Below are 14,284 nucleotides of genomic sequence, written 5' to 3'. Positions count from 1 at the left end.
TCAACAAACATGTGGACAAGGGGGATCCAGTGGACATAGTGTACTTAGATTTACAAGCAGAAAGGAGAAAAATTGTTTTCCTTAACCTCTGAGGCTAGGACAAGGAACAATGGTCTTAAATTGAAGCAAGGGTGGTTTAGGTTGGACATTAAGAAAAACTTCCTGCCAGGGTGGTTAAGCACTGGAATAAATTACCTAGGGAGGTTGTAGAATCTCTGTCATTGGAGGTTTTTAAGAGCAGATTAGACAAACACCTGTCAGGGATGGTTTAGATAGTCCTGCCCTGAGTGCAGGGGCCTGGACTGAAAGACCTTTTGAGGTCCCTTCCAGTCCTACGATTCTATAAAAGAAAGGGAGATAAGCAATGGGGAGAAGACATGGATTTTAGTTAGGATACTCTGTGTCAGCAGGGCATGCATGCAGCTCAGAGGGCCCACAAACATATAGAACAATCATTTAGCAGTTACTGGACATGCTCAGTAGCTGTTATTACAGCTGTACAGGAAGTTTTTATTGTGGACAAGCAGTCTTGCAAGTCCCAGACATATTCACCATTTGAAGGATGAGCCAGTCAGAGTGTGGAAGAAGAAAGGCCGCAAGATTATAAACATAGGAGTTAAAGACGGCCCTCTGGACTCAATGAGTGATCCATGTAGGGTTAAGAGATATATCTGCTGTAATAGCTGGGTCCCAGTACCTGTACCACTTTGGATAGAGGTGTGTGCTAGTCCAGCTTTGGTTACTAGGGATGCCCTCCATTAGAATAATATTTGGCCCATTGTTATGTTCTTTATGGACCTGGAAGGAGAGCTGGGAGAGGGAGGGGATAGAGAGCAATTGTCACCTGTCGGGGCTACATTTTTTATGGAACTTAACATTTAGCTATTAGCTAACTGGTTTAAATTGGGATATTGTCCCAGCTGGAGAGAGAATGGGACAGCCCAGTGATGTGAAGATTTTTAAGTTCTTACCTGAATTTACTCGGTATTTGGGGAAAAAAGACAGTGCCCTATAGAAATCCAAAGAATGTATATTTTATATGATAATCCCACTATCTGTACCATTTTGGATACAGGCTACAGATATCTGAGACCACCAGTCAACTATTTGATCCAAGGGTTAGAGTGCTGCTAACTGTAAGAGTTGTTTGCTAACAAGACTCTAGAGTGTTCAGAAAAGGACCGAGGTGCTGCCATTCTTCTCTAGGTCTGAAGAATCCAGACGACACACACTGTCTATTAGAGCTGAACTACAGAGACTGAGAAATCATCTCTGAAAGAAGATCAGTGTGTGTACTAACTAATAGAAGTGTAAATGTTACATTGAAACATTCCACTTAAATATATGTAACAGCAACAAAGGTCTGTGTAAATAGATTTACCACCTAATATCTTTTGTTTTAGCATTATTTGGAAGTATTCCAAATACTATTACATATGTTTGTGTGTATTACATGTTTGTTTACTAAGAAATTGAATCCTATTGTCTCTTTGAAGCTGACTGGGAACTGTTGTTAACAGCTACAGTCAACAATGTAATGTTTTCTGAAAAGACAAACCCCATGCCTAGGTTTCAGTAAAAAAGTTTAAGCTACAGGTGTGTCATCCTTGCTTTGCACTCATGCAGAGTGTCTTCATCTCAATGAAGTGGTATCATTATGTCAATTTAGTAACACTTGTGCAAATTTTCTTAAGTGTGTACAAGGCGTATGCTTTCTGACTTCTCTGTAATAGGAATAATCAACTGGAAATAAAAATAAGGTAAATACTGAGGTCTGGAATGTGTTGTCTCTGAGAAAGAAGCTTAAAAATATAAGCACTAAGCAAAATTAATAGCACTTGATTTATTTTTTCCTACCGCTCAGTAAATCCATCGCTGGCCACTGCCAAATAAAAGTATTTTTGGAGCAGTATTTTAATTTACTTATTAAACTCTGTTTATGTATGTTTCAGAGAGGCTGGTCATTTAGTTATAGTAGTTTATGTTGATATGTTATTTGCACAGCTTATGTTTATCCTATTTCACTGGAGGGTTTTAGAAAAGTTTTGTGAGGTCTCTGCAAGTGGAAGGAATGCTACTTGTTAATTACTGCACTATTGTCTTCAAGAAATTGAGGCCTCCAACTGTCTCAGGAAAAAGCATAGTCTAACTTGCAAGGTTCCGTTGCTGCTTTCAGGAAACAAGCTACAGCTCTTAGACATAGGAAGCTCAACTTGTGCATTACTCAAAATGCAACTTTCAATCGCCATCTTCAGGCAGAGCAGAACAGTGCACCCCACCATCTGAACTGGGCCATTGGTATAAGAGTGGGAAAATGCTATTACAGTTATAAGATAGAGAATGTCTTGAACTAATCATGAAGGTGAACTGCAAATAAAATCTTAAAGATACACCTAGTGCAGAAACGTGTCCCTAGTACCCTGGCTAGAAGGACTATTCATCACATTACCACTTACAAACGAACATTTTTATGGTCAGGTCTCTTAAATTGCTGCAAAATGCTGGCAGTCCTAGAAGTCTGCTGGAGCATGGAGATAAATGCAGATTTTAAAAATACACATACATACACACATATGTGAATTTGTGTAGAATTTATATGTAAAAGGACAAAAAGTAATTATTGTTGCTATGAAAGGAAAATATCTGTGCCAAGTAGTTTTTAAAAGGGCATCAGTTCTAAACTGCCATAGTCTGACTCCTTGTTTTGGTGACATTCCACACGGTAGCTATAGCATCACAGAAAGAGACAAATCCAGCCTTTTTATCCACCCATGCATCTAAAACTCTCATCTAACCTCATCTCATATCTGAATTACTACCATAGCCGTCTCTGTGGCATAGATAAATGCAGTCATATCCCATTCGTATCCATTCAGAATGCTGCTACAAAGGTCGCTGTGACCATGCCACCCCAATCTTTGCATCCCTTCACTGGCTTCCCCCTTCTCTATTGTATCATAAGCTGCTTTTCTTCACTTTCAAGGCCCTTCATGGTTTGTCCCCATCCCACCTATTTTCTCTTAGTCAGTATCGAAAGGGTGAGTCCCATCTCTGATTGGTACATGATGCCAGCCTCCACCTCTCATTTGTTACAGTTTCAAACAAGCACCTTTGTGTTTTCTCCCATGCTGTCCCTCATCTTTGGGGTTGCTCCCCAAAAGCACTTGCAAAATTACCTCATTATCCACCTTCAGATCCCTCCTCAAATCTCTGTTTGGCTGAAATGCCTACAAAAAATTGACACTAGTTAGCTGCTGATGTGCTTAGACTATATTCTGACCAAAATTGTTATTGCTTCCTTGTATTCCACAATCTGAGTGTAACCATCTGTTGTCCTTTGCCTTATACTTGGATTGTTAGTTCCTTGGGACATGGACTTTCTTCTTTTTCTTTTTGTTCTGTGTTTACTAAATTTGGTGTCAGTACCCTAGGGCAGCTTATAATAATTTTTCTAACTTCCTACCCTTTAGAAGCAGTGGATTGGAGGCAGCATTTTAAGTCTCAGCCCAGGGTAAAAGTGAGTGGTTCTCAGGGCTCATCCAGACTAGGGGGTGGAAATCGATCTTAGATACGCAACTTCAGCTACGTGAATAACGTAGCTGAAGTCGAATATCTAAGATCGAATTACTCACCCGTCCAGACGGCACTGGATCGATGTCCGCGGCTCTCCGTGTCGATTCTGGAACTCCGTTGGGGTTGATGGAGTTCCGGAATCGATATAAACGTGCTCGGGGATTGATATATGGCGTCTAGATTAGACGCCATATATCGATCCCCGAGCAATCGATTTTAACCCGCCGATACGGCGGGGTAGTCTGGACGAGGGCTCAATCACTGCTTTTCGGTGACACAGACTATTCCCTTTAGCTTTTGAAGCACAGGGAATTTGGAGATTTTATTTGAAGTTAGCCTTTCTGCCCTTTCCCTGTGTTTGGAGATTTCTACATTATGTAGGCACATTCCTTTGCTTAACGACAGGCAATTCACTAATATACTCAATATTATTCAAACACGTCAAAAGTAATTTAAAATCTTATCAAAATTGAAAACCTAAAAGAACATATTTCCCCAAAATTCCACTTAGTTAAGGACTCCAGTTTTACGAGGACTTTTTAATGAAAATGACTATGTAATAAAGAGTTTGCCTTAGGGTGCTTGTGTTTATTATTGTTGTGATACAATTCTTTAATTACTTCTGCTATAAAAATTTACTATGACTGACTTTTCTCTATCCTATCTGCCCAATATGACTTTTGAGGATGAATAAGGAGTTTAATTATTATAAAATACCTTCTTTCGAATTTTCCCATTTGATTCACAATATCTGCAGTAGATAAGTCAAAAACAGCTTTAATCTCACTGCTGGAATGGAATTAATTTACTATGGCTGAAATTGATGGCAGCATCAAAAGTGTTCATGGTGACTAACATCATGAATATGAAAAACTATCTTGTCTGAACCTAAGTTGCAGATGGGGCTTGGCAGAAAAGAAGTTAAAGGAAATGAATGTAATAATTGCAAAAATATGTAAGAATGACACAGATGCAGAGGCTAGACAATGTGAGATGATTGTCATGTTTTCCAGTTTAAAATGTTAAGATCTCTTATCATTTATTTGGTCTGTTAGTTTAATGTGCAGAACACAAGTCACTCTTTGAATCTGTATGATTAAGTAATTTGCCATATGTTCTAGTACACTGAATGAGCACACTGAAATGTACCACCATTTATACAACCCCCCCCAAAGCCAGCCATCTATTTCTAATACATTAATCAGAATTATAAAAACTGCCCTCCCTCTTAAACCACATCAAAATACGAAGGGACTTTCCTCAATCCGAAGACCTTCCTTTTCTTCTCCTTTGTTCTCATTCTCTAAATCCCTCCAAAGTCCCAGTGATGCCTCCCTTTCTGCCTCATGACTACTCTGACCCTCTTTCGTACTTGGGTCTTTAACCTCTCACTCTCATATAATCTTCTCGATCCTCAGAAAACCACACCCACCTCTCTAACTATCAACTCATCTCCCTTCTCTAAAATAAGAGTGTGCTGCTCACAGCTATTGCCTGGAATTTCTCTATTCCAACTTCGCCTCATTTGCTTCTGTCCTGTCCACTCCATGGAAAAAGCACTTATCCAATGGCCTTTTTGTAGCCAAACTTCAGGGCCCCTATTCCAGCCACATCCTCCTTGACTTCTCAGCTGCTTTTGGCACTGTCAATCATATCCTACTACTCAACATGTCATTCTTTGAGTTCTGTAGCTGGTATCTACAGATTGCCCTCTTACCTCTTTGATGGGCTCTTTCAGTGGGTCTCTTCAAACTTTTCCATAGCACCCAAACATTGACCTTCTATTTTCCTTCCGCTCCTTCTTACTAGATGACTTCATCTGCTTCTGCTACTTCAGTTACCATTTCTATGCGAATGGCTCACACATCTACCTCTCTGCTGCTGACCTGTCCCCTTCTGTTCAATCCTACATTTCAGCTTGTTTCTCTGACATCTCATCCCATCTGACGCATCAACATAAATTCAACATGGCCAAATCTGCACTCCTGATCTCTTCACCCAATCTTTTGCCACGTTTTCTGTCATTTTTGACCAGAACACCATTTCCTTTGCACAGGCCCGTGACCCAGAGGCCATCTTTGACTTATCTCTTGCTCTAATCCCATATTTTTCAGTTTTTCCTCCTTAGTGTCTTAAAGTTTTCATTATCACCCCATTACACACTCTCCTACTCAATGTTACCAGCCTCGAATATCCATTTGTCTGCTTCTCCCGTAAGTGTCTTTCTTCCCCCGCTCTACTAGTATAAAGCTACTACACATTCTGCCTTCAGAGCATCTTGCTCTTGTGATGCTTACCTAAAATTTCCAACTGAGGGTAGCTAGCTATTGGAGGCTTACTGACACGTACGTAAAAGTTTTTGAAATGATTTGGAGCCATGAAGTTGAGAATCTAGCTACTCTATAGAGCAGCATATTCTTATTACTGTTATCCTTCTCTGCCTTCCTTCCTATTGTTTGTTGCACTTATTGCATCCTGTCTTAAATTAGGTTGGAAACACCTGTGGTCAGGGACTCTGTCTTTGTGCTTGTACAGCACCCAGCACAATGGTGCTCGGATACTGAATGAGGTTGGGGTGGGGTGGGGTGGGGGAAAGGCTACTGCTTTCCAAATAATAATATTCAACTACTATGTAACAGCTCAACAGTGTGTGCTGCTCTTTAACCCAGACTGGTATTTTAAGTATAAACTGAAGGACCTAAAATCAACAAAATAAGGCAAATGTATATACATGCAAAACAAAATCTGGCGGTCACTTCTACACCTTGTTTGCTCATTTATCATGATAGTTTTATGATCAAGTGTATAGTTTTGCATTTAGAGCAGGGAATCAGAGCTGATTGCCCTCAGAATCCTTGCTAACCGGCTGAATTTCCAGTTGGCTAACAACACTCTGTCTATCCCTTCTCAACCCTGCAGTGTCAATTGCAAAAACTATATCTTCTTCTGTCCTGTAAACTGTTATTCAGCATTGCTAGGTGCTATTAAGTGTGACTGTGTTCAATGTTACATGAAAAAATTCCTGTTAAAGCCCCTTTCATTCTGAAAGAACCCATACAAATGTAAAATATTGTTACAGGTAAAGTGTCAAAAATAGAAAAATCAATAAAGCCTCAGTGACTTTTAGCTTAATTTCTTTGCTATTTTGTTTTTGTTAAGATAGTTGAAATTTAAATAAGTTTGAGACTGGATTTAAGGAAGGAATGGCGTTCCCACAAAGAGCTAATGCTATCCCAGCTTGCTCTGAGTATGTTCTGCATAACATACAAACATAGTGGGTCAGACCAAAGGTCCATCTAGCCAAGTATCCTGTCTTCTTACAGTGGCCAATGCCAGGTGCCCCAGAGGGAATGAACAGAACAGGTAATGATCAAGTGATTTATCCCGTCACCCATTCCCAGCTTCTGGCAAAACAGCCATCAGCAATGTACTACATAAACATCTCTTTCAATCTTACTTAAAGAATCTGGAAGTGATTGCTCAAGTAATAATTAAATCAGATACGGAGTATATCAGGAGATTATCAGATTGACCTGCTTATTGATTTATGTTCTGCACATCTCCTGGTTTACTTTGTATTTTTGTTGCACCACAGGTCTTAAAAACCCACATAAAAATTGCCATTCAAAGTGATATGTTCTGTGTGTTACATTAAATTTTGGAGGGATACACTGAAAATGAAATTATAGAGCTTAGTTTTCAATATTAGGAATGTTCAATTACAGTTGCTTAAGAACATGAGATGTTGACATGACTGCACCAATAAACTGGGTAATTCCATGCACAATTAGATAGTCACATGACTAACCACACTGCATGTAACTGCTTTGTTTTGGAGAAAGCAGAATCTCTCAGCCTGAAACTCCAGGGGTGTGAAATCCTGGACCCATTAAAGGCAATGGAAGTTTTGTCACTGATATTGGTGAAGCCAGAATTTCACTCCATGTCTTTCTTCACAGGATCTTAGTGGTACCAAAGTTTCTGCAAAGTAAATCACTATCCTTGATATTTTTTTTAATCTAGTTCACTATGCTTTTCTTGTGACCTTATCCAGGGGTGAAAGTAATTTAAAGGACTTACCGGTACGCCGGAGTCCTGAGTGGGGGCATGGCCTCAACTGGAAGAAGCGGGGCCTTTCAAGATTTGAAGGCCCTGGGGCTCTAGCTGTGGCTGGGAGCCCCAGGGCCTTTAAATCACCCTGGAGCTACCAGCTGCAGAGGCATTTGGGAGCCCCGGGACTTAGGGGGTGAATTAAAGGCCCGGCCGCCGCAGTTGCTGCCGAAGAAAATGGCGCCCCCCCCCAAATCCTAGTGTCCTAGGCGACCGCCTAGGTCACCTAAATGGTGGCACCGGCCCTGTGTATTATGCAATAATAGAGAAAATAGCATAATTTGTTCCCAGACCACAAGAGAAACCAATTATACATTCAACCCCAATCTACTATCAGAGGTACATTATGTACAATGGGAATTTATTCCAGGTCCTCTCTCCCCAATATTAAGGCCTCTATTTATCCCAGAACTGGGTAGGTATTACAAGAAAGATAGCAAGATTTTGTAATCGCTTGTGTCTCATCAATGGCACGCAAGTAGCATAATTGCACTTTAATGCATCTTTTTGGTCCAATTTTCACAATTTATAGTTAATTATGCATCCCCCCCCACATCTGAAATACTGGCACAGCTGCGCATCAGAGAGGCTTTGAAAACCAGTTTCATGACTGGCCAGGCTTCGGTGTGACAATTGTGTGTGTTTCTCCTTGCTGCTAACCCACCTCTGTGCTGATTTTAATTCCCTGTAAGCCAACCACCCTCCCCCCTTTGAAATAAAGTAACTATTATTTTGAAACCATGCATTCTTTCTTAATTAAAAAAAAAAGGAGATAACGGACAAGGTAACCTGGGTGGGGTGGGGGAGGAGGGAAGGACAAGGCCACATTGCTTATTGTAGCCACACTAAAAATCAAATTGTTTGAATGGCAGCCTTCTGTTGCTTTGGACATCCTCTGCAGTGGAGTGGCTGGGTGCCCGGAGCCTTCCTCTCCCTTCTCTACCTCACATTCTTGGGCATCTGGGTGAGGAGCTGTGGAACACGAGGATGAGGGTAGGCGATTATATAGTGGAGGCAGCAGGGGTCTGTGCTCTTGTTGGCTTTCCTGCAGCTCCAACAGATGCTTCATCATCATGTCCGTTTGCTCCCACAACAGATACTTCATCATGTCCTTTCCTGGCCTCGGCCACTGAATGCCTCCATGCATTAAGCTGTGCCCTATCAATGCGGGAGGACTGCATGAGCTCGGAAAACATGTCATTATGAGTGCATTTTTTTCACCTTTTAATCTGTGATAACCTCAGGGACAGAGCTGATAGGGGGAGCATAGAAACATTCTGCGCTCTACGATTCTGGGGGGACTGTATGGTCACCTGTGCTGCTGAGTTTGCCACGCTGACTATACAGGAAATGAAATTCAAAAGTTCCTGGAGCTTTTCCTATGTACCTAGCTAGTGCGGTCACAATGGAATACTCTGGGATAGCTCCTGGAGGCCAAAACCATCGATTTGCATCTTCACTACCCCAAATTTGACCAACAAAGTCGATTTTAATGCTACTGCCCTCACCGGGTAGGAGCACAGAAGTCTATTTTAAGAGTCCTTTAGGTAGATGGAATGAGGTTGGTTGTGTGGACGCATTCATTTTTAAATTGACCTAACGCAGCTAAATTCGACCTAACCCCGTTAGTGTAGACCAGGCCTAAGAAATCAAAAGCAAGTTTGTTCAATTACAAGTGTTTCAATTTGTCATTGCTAGATCAGATAGCAACAAAGTTGTCCCACCGAGCAGAGCTTGGCCTGGGTCATAGTCCAATCTTCACACTGTTTAAATTCAGTAATACAGGCAAAATCTCTATTTGCCTCTGCCTGCTTTTCTGGTACTAGCTCCAAGAGCTCTATGCTGTTCCCATTTCTACACAACTACGTTCCCAGGCTGTTAAGCAGCAAGTTACAGAAGCGGCAGGATGCAGCAACTGTACTGATAAGCAGGTTTCCACAATGGAAATTAGCTGCTGTAATCCCTGTTTCAGGCTTATGGGATCTGCATTAAAAAAATTCTATAAACCGAGGCGGAAGGGAGTAATCCTAAAAAATTACTCAAGGAGCTACTGCAGGTGGCACATAGGGTTAGCTGCCCTGCATGCACTCATTAAAAAAAAAAAAGACACAAACAGGCAGAGTACAGTACAAGATGAGGATGCAAAAACCTTCATTAAAAAAACCTACAAGAAAAAATGTTTTGAGATCAGTTAAGATTACTGTGGTTCTAACTGGTTACAGAATCATGGTTGTGGCTTTGTGCAAAGTGGCCCCAGGTGACTTATGGAGCAGAGATAGAAAGAGCCTGGAGCATTGGGCCTGGTGTAAGATTTGAGTCCTGAACCAGAGGCTGTGAACCAAAGTCAGGCCATGTATTAAAGCAGATGTTTACAAGTTCACTGTTCAGTACATGAACATGGCAAAGTTGTTGCTAGTGTACTAGGCACCAGATATCTATGTAAATATATTTAATCTAATACAGATGCACCCCAATCTAGTACAAGATAAGATAGTTTGACAAAATAATGAATAGGAATGTTTTGTTCCAATCATCAGGAACAAGGGGAGCTAACAAACAGATGTTATGAAATATGTAAGTTGTATATTTTAGTTGTCTGTTTTAGCCTATAAACATCAGGGTACTTTGCCTTGTTTGTTTGTTCGGTGAGGGAATAGCAGAAATTCCTGTTGCTGACTGAACCATTCCTTGTCACAGGGCACTTGTGTTTTAGCGTACTATAACCAAGGAGGCAGGGCACTGGGACTGTCTTTTGTTGGCAATAAAACTGGCCAAGTGCCTTTGTCACTGAACTGTGCCTGTAGTCTTACTTTATGAGTAACATCACAGTCTGCCGAACGAGCGGGCTGCCTTATCTGCTCCAAGGACAGAAGCAGCGGGCAACCTGAACAGTATTACTCAGGCAACGACACTCCAGCCTTCTGCACACAACACTGGGTAATATTATCAAAGTCTGCTAAGATAACTATCTGCAGAGAGCTGGACAGCAGACTGATAGGATACAAACACAAACCAGCTGACAACTCCTCACTCTAGTTCAGAGAGAGGGAGAGTTACTATCAGAGTTAGAATTCCAGAACTGAGCTCCCGGATAGTATACCTAACTTCTGCTACCACTAGCACTGTTGCAGATGTCTTTTGACTTAATCAAAAATAAGTGAGTAAATGTAGACCCATGTCAAATTTTGTTGGCTATTTAACTTGAGATTTATATTGTGTTTGAATGACAAGAAACCATTTAGGTTTAGTTAGATTACCTGCCTTTGTCAAATAGTGAAGTGACTTGCGTCCCGTTTAGTTGTGCTTATAGAATAAGGGGAAAGCAAGAGATTCATTTAATTTACTACTACACCTCCAGTGGCTTTGTTTTGGATTTTTATTTGGTTGGGAGGCAGCTAATCCCTGATAAAATTAACTTTTGTTACCAAAAAGATTAAGCTCAATGCTTGTAAATAATTTCTAAAGACTGAATATTAAGGTTTTTCCCCCACTTTGAACTTTAGGGTACAAAAAGTGGGGACCTCCATGAACACTTTTAAGCTTAATTACTAGCTTAAATCTGGTACGCTGCCACCAGCCAGAATTTAGTGTCTGGCACACTTTCTGTTCCCCAAAAACCTTCCCTGGGGATCCCAGACCCAAGCCCCTTGGCTCTTAAAACAAGGAGAAATTAACCATCCCCCTCCTTTTCCCCCCAGACTTTCCCCTCCCTGGGTTGCCTTGAGAGGCTTCACACCGATCCAAACTCCTTGGATCTTAAAACAAGGAGGGAATTAACCATTCCCCCTTCCTTTCCCCCCACCAATCCCCTGGTGAGTTTAGACCCAATCCCTTGGAACTTAAAAACAAGGAAAAATCAGTCAGGTTCTTAAAAAGAAAGCTTTTAATTAAAGAAAGAAAAAGAAGTAAAAGTTATCTCTGTAAAATCAGGATGGAAAATGCTTTCCAGGATACTCAGATTCATATAGACCAGAGGGACCCGCCCCCCCAGCCTTAGATTCAAAGGTACAGCAAACAGAGGTAAAAATCCTTCCAGCAAAAAAAGACACATTTACATGTTGAGGAAAACAAACATAAGACTAATCCGCCTTGCCTGGCTACTACTTACAGCTTTGAAACATGAAAGACTGATTCAGAAAGATAGGGAAAGTCTGGAATGATGTCCCGTCCCTCTCAGTCCCAAGAACGAACAATGAACCAAACAAAAAGCATAAACAAAGACTTCCCTCCACCAAGATTTGAAAGTATCTTGTCCCCCTATTGGTCCTCTGGTCAGATGTCAGCCAGGTTTACTGAGCTACTGAGCTTCTTAACCCTTTACAGGTAAAAAGAGACATTAACCCTTAACCATCTGTTTATGACACTGAACCAAAAATAAAATAAAATAAAGGGGGGGGGGTGGCTGTAGCAGATGTAATTAGTTACCCCTTCTAAACCAAACCAAAACCAAAACCAAAACCAAAGGTCAAATGCAGTAGGTCAAATGAGCTTCACCAAGGGTACGTCCACACAATCCAGCGGATCGGCAGGTAGCGATTGATCTATCGGGGATTGATTTATCGCGTCTCGTCTAGACACGATCAATTGATCCCCAAACGCGCTCCCGTCAACTCCGGAACTCCACCAGGGCGAGAGGTGGAAGCAGAGTCAACAAGGGAGCCACGGCCGTCGATCCTGTGCCATGAGGACAGGAGGTAAGTCGAAATAGGATATGTTGACTTCAACTATGCTATTCTCGTAGCTGAAGTTACGTATCTTACATTGGCACCCCCGCCCCCCAAGTGTAGACCAGCCCCAAGGGAAGAGTCCAGTCCTTGGTTGTTAGCAGATCTTGTAAGTAAACATGTATTTTATCTAGAAAATCCTTCCTGTCAGATAAAAGCTCTTTATATTAATCTCCTTTATGATGCTAACAAATTGGTAATAATTTATAGTGGAAGAAAAGGGAGGCCAAAATTTGACGGTATTTTTATTATTCAGTGAACTGAGATGTCTGTTCTGAAGATTGTTCTGTAGCAGTTTCAACCTCACCCAAAGGTTGAAAAGGAAGAGAAAAATCCAGTCTGTGATTGTTCTCCCTAAAGGATCCCCAGTTATTAATGCATGAGATATAGCATTGCTGACAGCACAGCTATAGCAGAGACCATGGGCTTTTCTCCTATAAAACTCAATTTGCAGAAGTTTCAAACTGCATTGGGCTGAAACTTGAGAAATTGTCAGTTCAAATGCAAGAATGGTTTAAATTATTTAAGTCCTTTGAAGTTAAGGAAGGGCAAATCAAAATAACTGGACATTTCTAGTTTGGGTTTTGTTGGGAACCACTTTAAGCAATAAGTTTTTATGAAATAGGATAACATATTGATCTCGCTTACAACTACATTAAGCCAGTGTAAATAAAGTTACACCATGCACATGTGTCACAGACACAAGGGGGGCAGGCTCCTGGGAATTAGACATCTTAATATATTTAAAAATCTAGATCTAAATGTTTAAGTAATGACTTGTCAGAGTGCTAACAAAAAAATATCAAACAGAATCCAAATGTTTTTATTTGCCTTTTACCATTGACTTCCACAGTTATGCTCTAAATTCTCACTGCTGTAACTGAGATCAGAATCTGGTCTTCATACCTTAGAACAATTAACAACCTTTAAAATCTTACCATTCTTTATGAAATTAGATATTAACTTGGATACCCTCTGTGTTGAAATAGTCTAACCTAGAACTCAGTCATCAAAAGCCATAAACAACCTAAGGGATTCTAAAGGATTTAGTTCTATTGAGACAGAACAATAAACCCTTCCAACACCAAGGGTGTGACATTTAGCTTTCCATAGAAAAAAGTAAGACTTGAGGAAGAAAACTATAACATTGATTCAGATAAAAATCAGATTTTGGTGTAAAAACTTGGGATGAGGTTTGAGAGTCACCTTATCATTATGAACTACTACATAAAGGGGGTCCTGATATCAAAGGCTGATCTCCCTTATACTTTAGGATGAGGTTATAGCTACCATGATGGAGGTCTTCAATAGGAGATACAGGGAACAAGTTGCCATGCATTCAAGAGGGGATCCCATTACACATGTTAACAACATACTGAGGTCTTGAGGAGGGGGCACCCAGATTGAGGAAAAGGAACACTTAAGAAACGTTGCAAACGCTGGATGAGGAAAAATGATACAGCCCTGATTTGGATGGTGGTGATTCAAGATTGCAGCTAAATTCACCCTCTGGGAGCTATTGGAGAGGCCTGATTATGTACTAGCCCCGAAACAGTCCAAAATAACAGAAATTGGGGCATCTATGGATAGCAGGGGATACTGAAAAAAGAGGAGGTTACTCACCCTGTGCAGTAACTGACATTCTTCAAGATGAGTGTCCCTGTGGGTGCTCCAATCCAGGTGTAGGTGCGTCCCTGCACCTTTGCTTGGAGATTTTTGCAGCAGTACTCATACCTGCCACGCATGCGCAGAGCCTGCCCCCGCGCTCTGAGTATACCTTAACAGTACGCATGCGTGGCCTGTCTCCTCAGTTCCTTCTCTACAACGGAGGCTACCCCAACTCTGAAGTAGAGGGGAGGACGGTAGGTAGTGGAGCA

The sequence above is a fragment of the Gopherus evgoodei genome, chromosome 1 (genome assembly GCF_007399415.2).
Source record: "Gopherus evgoodei ecotype Sinaloan lineage chromosome 1, rGopEvg1_v1.p, whole genome shotgun sequence".
NCBI lineage: Eukaryota > Metazoa > Chordata > Testudines > Testudinidae > Gopherus > Gopherus evgoodei.
Note: the sequence above shows the minus strand (reverse complement) of the source record.